The 11,724-nt window shown below is 35.3% G+C and overlaps 1 pseudogene across 1 annotated transcript; it reads right to left on the reverse strand.

Annotated features, from left to right (window-relative positions):
• Positions 1-5,027: 5,027 nt before the first annotated feature.
• Positions 5,028-6,574, reverse strand: LOC150034307 (uncharacterized; annotated as a pseudogene). Its single transcript, XR_016531260.1, has 3 exons — positions 6,377-6,574; positions 5,942-6,293; positions 5,028-5,177 (listed from the first exon to the last, which is right to left on the reverse strand). The product of XR_016531260.1 is annotated as an uncharacterized LOC150034307 (transcript).
• Positions 6,575-11,724: the final 5,150 nt, after the last annotated feature.

The following is an 11,724-nucleotide window of genomic DNA, read 5'->3' on the forward strand; positions in this document are numbered from 1 at the left end:
GTCATTCAATACAATCAATTTAATTTCCACCAACTCTTTTACCAACTCCACCTACTTTTTACATTTTTTTTTGAAAGATATTGTAACTAAAGTGTAGGGTGGGAGAATTGAAGCTTAAACCATGAGGTTGATAATATGAACATTATGCCAGTTAAGCTATGCTCTTGTTGACTACTTTTTACCTTTTTTTCTTTCCAACATTTTGCCAATATTTAATTTCTACACTTTATCTAATTAAGTCCTCACCAATATTTAATTTCCATAATATTCTACCAATATTTAATTGCCAACATTTTACCAAAAACACAGCTTGGTTTTTTGGGATAGGCAGAACCTTCGGTAGAGGTGGAATTGGAATGTCATCGAAATTTTTTGTAGGAGACTTTCTTTCTTGGTCCTTCTATAAATATTTTTAAATTTGATATAATTTATAGGGAAGAGAATAAAGGTTTTCATAATTTAGTAGTTTAGGGTGTTCTTTTCTTCCTCTATCTTATCTCTCATTCTCAAGAGTAGGGGTATGCAAAAACCGATCAAAACCAATGAACCGGACCGAGCTGAATCGATCGATTTTGTCCCACTTTTCTTGAAAAAGTTGATTCCCGATTCAGGAATTGAGAAAAACGGATGGTTCGGTTAATTCTTCACAAACCTTGAAAACCGATAAAAACCGAATCGATATATATATATATATATAAAAGTTTAAATAAATTATATGCTAACAGAAGCCCTTTTTTTTAAACAAAGACCCAGAATAGTGATTATTTACTATTATTATAAATAATGATTATATTATAAGTTTTGAAAACTCTAAAACCCTAAATTAAAGAAGATGCCATCTCCTCTTCCTCCCCTCCCCTTGTTTGCCTCCTAAATTAAAGCCAATTTCTTATTCTCCTATCATTGTTCGCTTCCCTTGCCTGCACTGTTAGGTTCTTTTCTTTCCATTTATTTCTTTCACATTTGAATATTTTTTTATTGGGTAAGATTGGAAAAGGGGTTTCAAATTTTTTTCTTCTGTATTGTTCAATGATTTTTCTATATATTTGGTATTAATCAGTTTAAGGGTTAATCAATTAAATTTATTGGTCCATTAAATGAAGTAGGTACCCTATAATGCTTTTTTTGCTACATTTACTTGATTTGAGTAGTTTAGGAATTCTTGCAAGTGTCTAGATTCTCAGTTATAAGAATTTTCATAATAGCTAAAAGAGTCAATCTAGAGCATGATACTCGATTTCAATCCGTTTTATATTATAATTTGACTAATGTGTTTGTTGTATCATCAGGGTTATGTGCTATCATTTGGCGAGACCATTCCGAAAGAAAAAGTTTCAAATTTAATGTATTCTTAGTCTATAGAGTTTGAAAGATGTTATTTTGAGCCAAAAAAGACAATCGAGATTCAAGATCACGACAAACACAATGAAATTAAGAATAACATGCATGTAAGCGTTGAACTCAGATAGTTAGATTTTTTGTTGTATAAGTTTAAATGGATCACGATCTAAGTTTGTTTCAAGTCTTATTTTTTATTACACACCAGTTTCATTCATGTGTTTTATGTGCCCCATTCCTCTTCTTCTTATCATTGAATAGTCATGTATGGTTTCAGCATTGGCTTTACAAAGTAATGTTTCAACCTAAACTAGTATGGAGGACCCTTTATAAAAATTCTTCATAAGAATGAGGATTGTTGGAAACGGCAAGACCTTCAGATGATGAAGAGGACAGAAGCAAATGGTCAGGTCACGGTGGTCGAGTAAAGAACAAAACCTACGAACGGTCAAGTCAGGATAGAAGCTTGTTATAGGCTGAGTCGCGGAGCTCGCAATCTTTAAGACGTTTCGCAGCTCTGCCCAAGTGCGCAAGAATACTGCCACGTCGTCCCTAGGATAAAACAACCGAAAAAAGAAAACTCGACCAGAAATGCACCGCTACCGACCGGAATACACACCCTTTCTGACTGGCTGCTTGGGAAACGGAAAGTGGAAGAGAAAGTAGGAGAGGAGAGCTTTCGATTGAAGAATGGAAGGAAGTGAAAAATGATGTGTGTTCTGAACTGCTGAAGGTCACGCCTTTTATAGACCTTCAACGTGGAGCTGCCGCGTGAGAGAAAGGTGGGCAGCCACAGAACTTGTGAGGGTGGGCTGGAAAAAGCGGCCGGAAGACACACGCACGCAGAGGACCAAGTTTTTTCGGTTTTAATTATTAAAAGAAAAATAATAATATTTTTATTAAAGAAAAATAATCACACACACGCCCCTCGCCACGTCTATCACTAAGTAAACATATTGGTTATTTAGAAGATAAACAATAAAGCTTATAATATGATAAAAAGAAAATGGTTTAATGATTATAAATTTAGTCCTTCAAACTTTTAGATTTGTGTCTCATAAGTCTATAAACTTTCAACTTAGTGTCTAAAAGATTCTTGAACATTCAATTTTTTACCTAATAGGTCGCGGACATATTTGAAACATTTTATAACTTAAGAATTTATTAGACATAAAATTAAGTTTGTGTCTAATAAGAGCTTGAACTTTTAATTTTGTATAAAAGATTTTCGAAATTTTAAAAATATCAAATAGGAAAAACCTTAAGGATTTTTTAGACATTAATAACCTATTTGATACAAAAATGAAAGTTCAAAGACCTATTACAATTTTTTAAAGTTCAAAGACCTATTACAATTTTTTAAAGTTCAAAGACTAATTAGACAAAAATCTAAAAGTTTACCGACCAAACCTATGATATCACCTTAAGAAAAAGCAAACACAATCTATCCACATAAATTTTTTAATTCAATATTTTGATTAATAAGATTTAAGGTTTTAATTTTGTGTCTAATAGATGTGTAAACTTTTATTTTTCTAAAAAAAATCATTAAATAAATCAAAATCTATTATACAAAATTCAAAAGTTCAAAGATCCACTCAATGCTTTGAAGGTCTATTAGGGAAAAAAAAATAAGAATTTAAGAACTCAATAGTACACAACTTTGAAAGTTCATGAAACAAACTTAATCACTTTTTTCCTTCTGCCAAAGTGAACTTGGCTCGGTGATATTGGTATGTGCTTCGTTTCTAGAGGACGGAGGTTCAATCTCCCTACCGCAGTTGTTGTATTAAAAAAATAAAAATATATTTTTTTACTTCTATATTGCAGTAAACATGTATAGGTCAGTTTTTAATTTGAGAAACAACAAAGTTGACATGGCTGAGTTGGTCTAAGGTGCTAGATTAAGGATCTGGTTCGAAAGGGTGTTGGTTTAAATCCCACCCAAAACAATTTTGTATTTTTGTTGAAAAATGAGGTTAAGGATTTGAGCCCCTTCATATAGTAGTAATTTCAATTTTCAAAACTCTATCCATAAAAGAGAGAGAATTTTAAAAATAGGTGATGCATGCTTCCAAAGTTAATCAAGTAATAAAGTAGAGAGTACTCCAAACATCCTTTCCCAATAGATTGTGAAATCCAAATTTTTAAAAGAAATATGATTTGAGTTGAGAGTGAAGATAACCAATAAAAATAAGTGGAGGTTGGTATATGTAATTGGAATGTAAAAGATAGTGATAAAAATTCAGTCAAGTTTCAACCCTAAAGATAAATTGATCAAAGAATGTGATCTCATTGTAACCACACTACACTTTTGTTCTGAACTAGATTCAATTTCTATGAAAAATTTCACAAAATGACTTTATTGGAGGAGAAATTTCGGATCAATCATGAATTGCCACGTCATTTACTAAATTAATGACGAAATTCCAAAATTATCAAATTTGGAATCAATCAAGAGTTGACATGTGTTCCAAATTGAAATTGAAGATAAATTCTGATGATGTCACGTGTTTTCGTCACAAGTGTTGGATTGAGTAAAATTAATTTCGTCCAATTTGATATTAGAATTTGGGCTTTGGTCTAGTTACGCCCGAAAATGGGCTTAATTTGGACCTAAACGTCGGGCCGAAATGCCAAAGTAGGCCCAAATCCAATTAATTGAACCCATAGGCCAGGCCCAAATATAATTAATTGGGCCAAAGGCCAAGCCCAAGTCCAACTAAGCCCAAACCTATGAACCAACTAGACCCAAGCCCATGAAGCCTATCAAAGAGCCCTATAAATTGAGGAACTCATCTCATTTCAAGGGGTCAACAATTCTATATTCAAAGAACGCAGAGAGAATGCATTGTTGGAGTGTATCAGCAAGCAATGGAAGTAGCAAGGATCAATAAGCATTCTAATTCATTAATTTTGGCAGAAACTAAAGCATGCTCTTGCAGAAACAAGTGGTTTCAAGCCATACCTTTGTAGAACTTCTTCAAATCTCGATTTTGAGCTACAAACCTCTCCAAATATTGTTGTAGACCACCTTAAGATCTTCTCTACTATTCTCTTGGAGCTTTAGATTGAGTTGTGGGACTCAAAATAAGCTTGAATGAAGGGAACTTGGAGAAAAACTCACAGCAATAATCCACTTGAAGAACTCCTTCTTCACCACGAATTTTCAGCAAAAATTCTATCAATTGCATTGCCTCAATTTCACTTCAATCTTCTCGAACTTCTCTCGACATCACAATTCGCCAGGAAAGGATGGAAAATGCATCGGGAGAGCCTCTCCTGATAAATAATGGATCGTTGGGCGTTTGGTCGGAAAAAACCCGTCGGGAGAGGAACTTCTGAAGCATGAAAATAAGGCGTCGGGAGATAGTCGAAGAACTCTCGATGCCCTATACATGCGTTGGGAGTGCTTCGACTAACTCCTGATGCATTATTCAATGTGTCGGGTGTTCTCGAACTCCCGACGATTTGTTTCATGCATCGGGAGTTACAGGAATTCCCAACGCAGTAAAATATGCGTGGGGAGTTCCTTCATTAGTTGAAAATTGTCTTTTAAATATTTTTAATTTATAGTTTGTAATTTTTTTAAATTTGATATGAATAACCTGTAAAACATAATTAACCAACTTAAACAGATTCACATAATAAATAAAACAACGAAAACGAAGTTCATACTATAATAAATAAATAAATAATTACAATATTCTACAATAAAACAAAGTTGACACTAAATAAAAGAAATTTGTTTTCACAAATACGTAGAACAAATAAAATGAAAACAGCGTCTGGAACACAGAATCTTGAACAATCATCCAACCTCATCTCCGAATAGCATTCTACAATAAAACAAAAACATTCAAATATCATCATCTTTAAACATCCACAACACGTTCAAACTTCATAAACAAAACATCCACAAATGTTATAATCGTCCAATCAAACTTCATAAATAAACAAGAACACATTAAAACTTCATAATCGCCCAACCAAACTTCATAAATTTCATAAACAAGAATGAACACACATAAAACTCAAACTTTCTCCCCAAAATGGTTTAAACCAATCTCAACCCACCCCCCATAACACATTAGAACTTCATAAACATTCATAAACACACAAGAATTCCAAGTTCAACGATAAAACGAGTAGAATCAAACTCTACCCACCCCCCACGACAAACATGAAACCTCTCGAACATAAAAAAACACACAAAAACACACAAATTTCATAAACAAGAACGAACACATATAAAACTCAAACTTCCCCTCCAAAATGGTTTAAACCAATCTCAACCCACCCCCATAACACATTAGAACTTCATAAACACTCATAAACACACAAGAACTCCAAGTTCAATGACAAAACGAGTATAATCAAACTCTACTTACCCCCCACGACAAACATGAAGCCTCCCGAACATCAAAAAATATACAAAAATGATAAAACGACAAAAAGCACATCAAAATCCAGTTGTTTGGCTATCATAACTGTAGGATAGCCAACAATTCTTTATCATAAAGCTACTTAAGACATAACTACTTTGCTACCATAAATGTAGGATAACAACATATTAGACAACTAAATAATGTAGTAATCATACCTAATTCGATGGGCCTCCTCTCTGTGATCGTATCATGTCTTCAATCATTTTTTTCATTTCTTCCATTTGTCTTGCATGATCCTCTTTCATTTGTTTCTGAATGTCTTCAAGTTCCTTAATCCTCGACAGAGGCTGTTCGAATGGCTCTCAATTGTTCCATTCCCCTCTCCATTCCTTGAGTAGATGACGAACTCAATGAGCTGCTACCCCTTCTTGACTTAGGTTTAGGGCCCCAACCTAGGCCTTTTGAATATCCGAGTCGTCTACCCAAAACCGTCTCACAGATTTCATCCCCTGTTAATGGTTGAGAACATTCTAGAGTGGGGTTGGATTGTAATTCTAACATTTGATTCTAGACATATTAACTAAATGTGTAAGTATAAGTGACTAAAGTTAGAAATGAAAAACAACACGATAGTAAAACAAAAATATTACATGTGCATTTTCAGCTACCTCGTTCACGAACTTGCCACCTTTAGAGTGTGTTTCCCTAAATAGGTAAACACGTCCTATTTCTCAACCTTTCTTTGCCTGCAACTCTGCCTGAATTTGCAGGAATGACTTCGATCCGCCTACGTGGTCGAACGGTAATTTCTCTCTATTCTTCCTATTCGTCTCCGACATTTCCTACATTTCAACAAAAAAAATAAATAACAAATATTCTATACTAGTAAATGCAGTAAATGATACACGCCCTAAATTATTTTAACCTAAAATGCTTCACTCTCGAAGTGGTCACACAAAACATATCAATCTTTTGGCCTATTTTTAGGCCAGTTAGGCAAGTTGGCACGTGCTTGTTGAGGATCTCCACATTTCCTGTAATGTCTGTGCAAATCTACTCTAAATTCTTTGAAGGAGTTTTGCATTTGATGTTCTATAAAATGATTAAGTTGTTGACTGGACAAATCAACTTCGAAATGAGGCTACAAAAAAATGAAGGAAGAATTAGCATATATGATGTTCATGACTCTTAGTTTACAATTGACTCTAAAAGAATAAACTTATAATTACTTACCAACAATTGACTCTTAGCCAATTCTATAAACTCATTTGGAACCTCAGCAAAAGTACGACATCGTACTGGAAATGCAGATCTCACGGTGACACCAATCATATTACTAAATCGTATCGAATGTTGAAAAATCGGCTTCGTCTCTCTCTCATTTATCATGATTGTAATTCTGCCATGTTTTTGGACGTATTTTTTCAACTCGATGTTCCGTGAATGCTCACGTTTCCTCTGAGTAGATGTTGAGCTACTATGTGAGCAATAAAAAATTTAAAACAGTTTATGATGTATTTTAGTTAATAGAATATATTTCAAAATATACCAACCTGAAGTGTCACCCACAAAAGATCCCGTGTTGCCTAGATATATCTCCTGGAATTCTTCATCAGGCTTCTGTTGCCTATTACGGGTTGATATCGTATCTATATAAACACAAAAAGACAAAACAATATTAAATCAATATGAAATACGTGCAAACAGAGAAAAAGAGAATTGAGTAGATACATCATTACTCATCATCGTAATCTATTCAAATTATTCATCAGCACTTGAACTGTTATTGGGAGATAATTGTTCTTCATCATCATCGTTTATGAAGTCATCATCGCCATGTCCAATAATTGGTCTTTCCACAACTATAGGATCAACATCAACTCTACATAAAGTAACCTCCTCAATGGTTTCATCCACTTAGACTCCACCAACAATTTCTAGTAAATCTAGTTGTGCATTTTCAACATCATCCACTTCTTGTACATCCCATATTCGCTTATTTTGGACTACTTGAACAACTTTCTAATTGCTACCATATTTAATGTCATCAATGTAAAAAACTTGTTGTGCTTGGATAGCAAAGATGAAAGGCTCATCGACATACCAAAAGTGTGATGTATTGATCGATTTATGTCTTAAATCCACATGTGTCCTATTACTTTTGTTATTATGTCAAACCATCTAACTTCAACAAAAAAACACGTCTTCTGTTCGCATATTGGAAATATAATACTTCATCTACAACACCATAGAAATTGTTATCCACACTTCCGTTCCCACTGATCTCCCCGGTCACTAGGACCCCACTATTTTGTGTAGTTCGACAATTATCATGCTCTACAGTGTGAAATCGTACCCCATTAACAATGCACCCATTGTAAGAGCGCATCTCAGACGAAGGTCCCATTGCAAGTGAAAAGAAATCATCGAAGATATCTTCTCTCTCGCACTGTTGTAAAACCTAATAATTAATTATACATAAAAAATGACTATGAAAAATGGATCATCTCTCAACTGTTGCCTACAAAATGACTATGTATACCTGAGATCTGAATTAATCGAGAAATTTGCATTGATGTCTTATATATAAGTCAGGGGCACTTTGAGCTTCACGACGAATTAACCTTAAGTGTTGCCTACAAAATTGATCATTTGAAAGTTATATCAAAGGATTTACCCTAAAACTTAGAAATTTATAAATTTTGAAATGTACTTGCGATAGTCTGTTATTTCCTTATAATTGTTGAGAATGTACCAATTTGCGATACGCTTTTCCTCCGCTGGTAGCATCCATAAAGTTGATGCCCCTAATGGTCGTACCCTCTGCCTAAATAATTCAAATTCACCAAATATCTTATGATCGGGAATGTTATCATCATTTTGTTCATCTCTATTGAATCTCGTTTCAATCCCACTTAGATATCGCGAGCAGAAGTTTTATGATTCATTCATTGCATATGCTTCTGCTATAGACCCATTGGGACGTGCTTTATTCCGTACAAATTATTTTAATGTTCGTAAACTTCTTTCAATAGGATACATCCAACTATAACTAACTGGACCCATCACTTTGGTTTCATATGGTAGATGAACTACAAGGTGTACCATTACTTCTTTCAGTATGACTATGATATCTGTTTGTAGTCTGTTCAAATCACTTACACATATTTTTTTTCACATAAGTCACGAAAGAATGTACACAATTCAAGAATAGCAGTGGATATGTTCTTCGATAGGTATGCTCGAATACCAATAGGGAGTAGTCTGTGAAGCAACACATGACTGTAACGTCCCAAGTTTGTGGGTAATTTGTAAGATTTGAGAATGTTCTGAATTTTAGCAATAGAATTGAATTACTATAAAAGGACAATTTAGTTTTATTATTTGTTCAGAAGGAATTTTTGAAATTTAGATTTGATGAAAGGGAAATTTGGGATTTTGAAATTAGAAAAGGAAAAGGAAATGATTTTGGAATATTATATATTTTTTCTTTTTATATAATATTAGTTTGGGTAAAAAGAAGAAAAAGAATAATTAAAAAAAAAAGAAAAAAAAAATAAAAAAAGGTAAAAATCTCTATATCTCTCTTTCTATTTCACGCGTGACACCCCTTTGAAAATTTTTCGTTTCTCTCGGTCGTTTGAGACCTAGTCGTCGCTGCCCACATCCACGTCGTGTTTGCCGGCGAAGCCAGCTGCCTCGCTGTTCGCTTCGCTCAGCATCGCCTACTCGTTCCATCAGCCGCCCCGAGTCACCCAGTCATCGTCCTCCAACCGCACGCTTCCGCGATCTGTTGCACCGCCCAGAGCGGAAGTCGAATGTTCGCTGCCCTAGCCGTATCGCTGTTGGTCGCCGTCGTCCCTACCGCGTCGGGTCTACTTTGGGCTTTGTCGGAATCTTGGATTAAGGGTAAGTGTAAATTGTTTTGATTGGATTTCTTGAGGATTTTGAACAATTACTAGAGTTTGGCCTTGATTTGTTGGTACTCGTCATATTTTGGATGTAAGGGGCTAAATTTTAGGTTGTTGAAGTTGTCGTCCAGCTGATTAAAGGTGTAGTCAATGAATCTTGGTGAAGGGTTTGGATCTTGAGGTTTCTTGGTATCTTTGTTCAGGGTGATTTAAGTTTGATCTTGTGGGTTTTCGGTTTCGTTGGGTAAGGAAAAGGTTGAGCTTGCTAGTTTCTAGAGTTTGCTATTAGAGGTAAGTAATATTACTACTGGAACTGCCCACGGGCTAGACACTAGATATATGCTAGCATGATAGATGAATATCAGGACAAAACGATAACATGATAAGCGGATAGTATAGTATGACCGATATATGTTCTTATATAAGAATCTGAAAGATTTATTTATGCATGTAGATACTTGCATGCTAGTAAGATATGATGCTTGATTCACTGAGGTTGTATTTGATATGAGGATATTGAGGCGTATACTGCAGCAACACGAACAACGCGAACGACCGCAACAGGGACGACACCACCACTAAAGAGCCCCAGGATTCTCAGAGTGAAAACCCAAAGGGTGGTGTTTGGTGAATTTGGTAGAGGAAGGAGGAACATGAATCGTGTAGGCGATAAGTAAGTGGGAGGGAAGAAAACGCTATCGCATAACAGAAATGCTTATCGTTTAGGAGGAGCTACACGATCGTGTAGGATTTACTAAACGATTGTTTAGTAAAATCAGCACACTATACAATCGTTTAGAGAAGCTATCCGATCGCGTTGGCGATAGTGTGCGATCGTTTAGGCGCGCGAAGGACGATCGTTTAGGCGGAGAAGAGCTATCGTATAGTCTCTCGATTTTCTTAAGCGATCACTTAGAATTCTCCAATGCGGGCTTCACGAATTCTTTGAACGAATGATGAACGATGCGATCGATTGGACGATTAAAAAATGAAAACATTTTTCAATTTAACTCATCGGTTACCATAACCGATGTTGCCCACTAACCCACGTCCGAATGTGTTATCATATAATTAACCAATTAATTAATTAATAAATATAATCATATTATATTTATATCCTATATTTTGATATCACATATCTACTATAATATTTTCTCCTCTACTTGATATAAATCATATTTATATCTAATTTCCTCCATAGTAATATATCTTATACATTTAGAAAATTATATCACATATATAATTAAATAGTCCAATTATATCATATATAATCAAACTTTCTCTTGTCAATTTGGACATTTCAAATTAACCCAAATACTGGTTCTCAACTTTATCCAAGCTACCCAGGGGACCTAATGAACCTGTGGCTCAAAGCTCCAGCGGTACGTGAATCGCTGGCTAAACTCTTTAGCCACGAGATCCACCATCTATTAACTGTCAGGCATTCCACTAAAGACCAATAGTTGAACTTTTCTTACCACAGATTTATTTCTGTGTCCATCGGATATAACCAATCCAATCATGAGTACGATGACCCTTCACAGATGCTCGTAAGTACATTTGAGCCAAATTACTATTTTGCCCCTGTAGTTACATCCCACTTTTTAAGTACCATTGATTCCTCTAATGAACAATACAACATAGTCCAACTATGTGTGAACACCTCTCGGGCCAAGAGAAGATGTGTGGCGCGACATCGTTCAAGCCCCGGAATCAGCCCTTAAGGGAGTTATTTATCTACTTACCCCTGCCTCGGGGAAGGAGTGAATTCCATCTTGTATAGCTGAGTTCCCAACTCCCAAATCAGACGAATCCCCAAAATGGTAGGTTTGAATCAGCAACCTAGCCACTCGCACCCATACAAATCAAAGGACTGGCCTTAATGGTAGGAGTTCCCAACTCACTCAGGATTGAGGTCATGTTACCTATGGTCATCCTAGTGAACTGAAGTCTTTGTCATAAATGGTGTTATATAACGAGATGTTAACACTTCGTGGTCAGGTCTTATACACACTTTTTGTATAGGACACCCCCGCTCGCATGTCCCAACACGAATGATCTGGATTAGACTATCTGTGACAAGTCAT

Source organism: Benincasa hispida, chromosome 8 (genome assembly GCF_027475165.1).
Source record: "Benincasa hispida cultivar pf3 chromosome 8, pf3_genome.v1.1, whole genome shotgun sequence".
NCBI classification, from domain to species: Eukaryota; Viridiplantae; Streptophyta; class Magnoliopsida; order Cucurbitales; family Cucurbitaceae; genus Benincasa; species Benincasa hispida.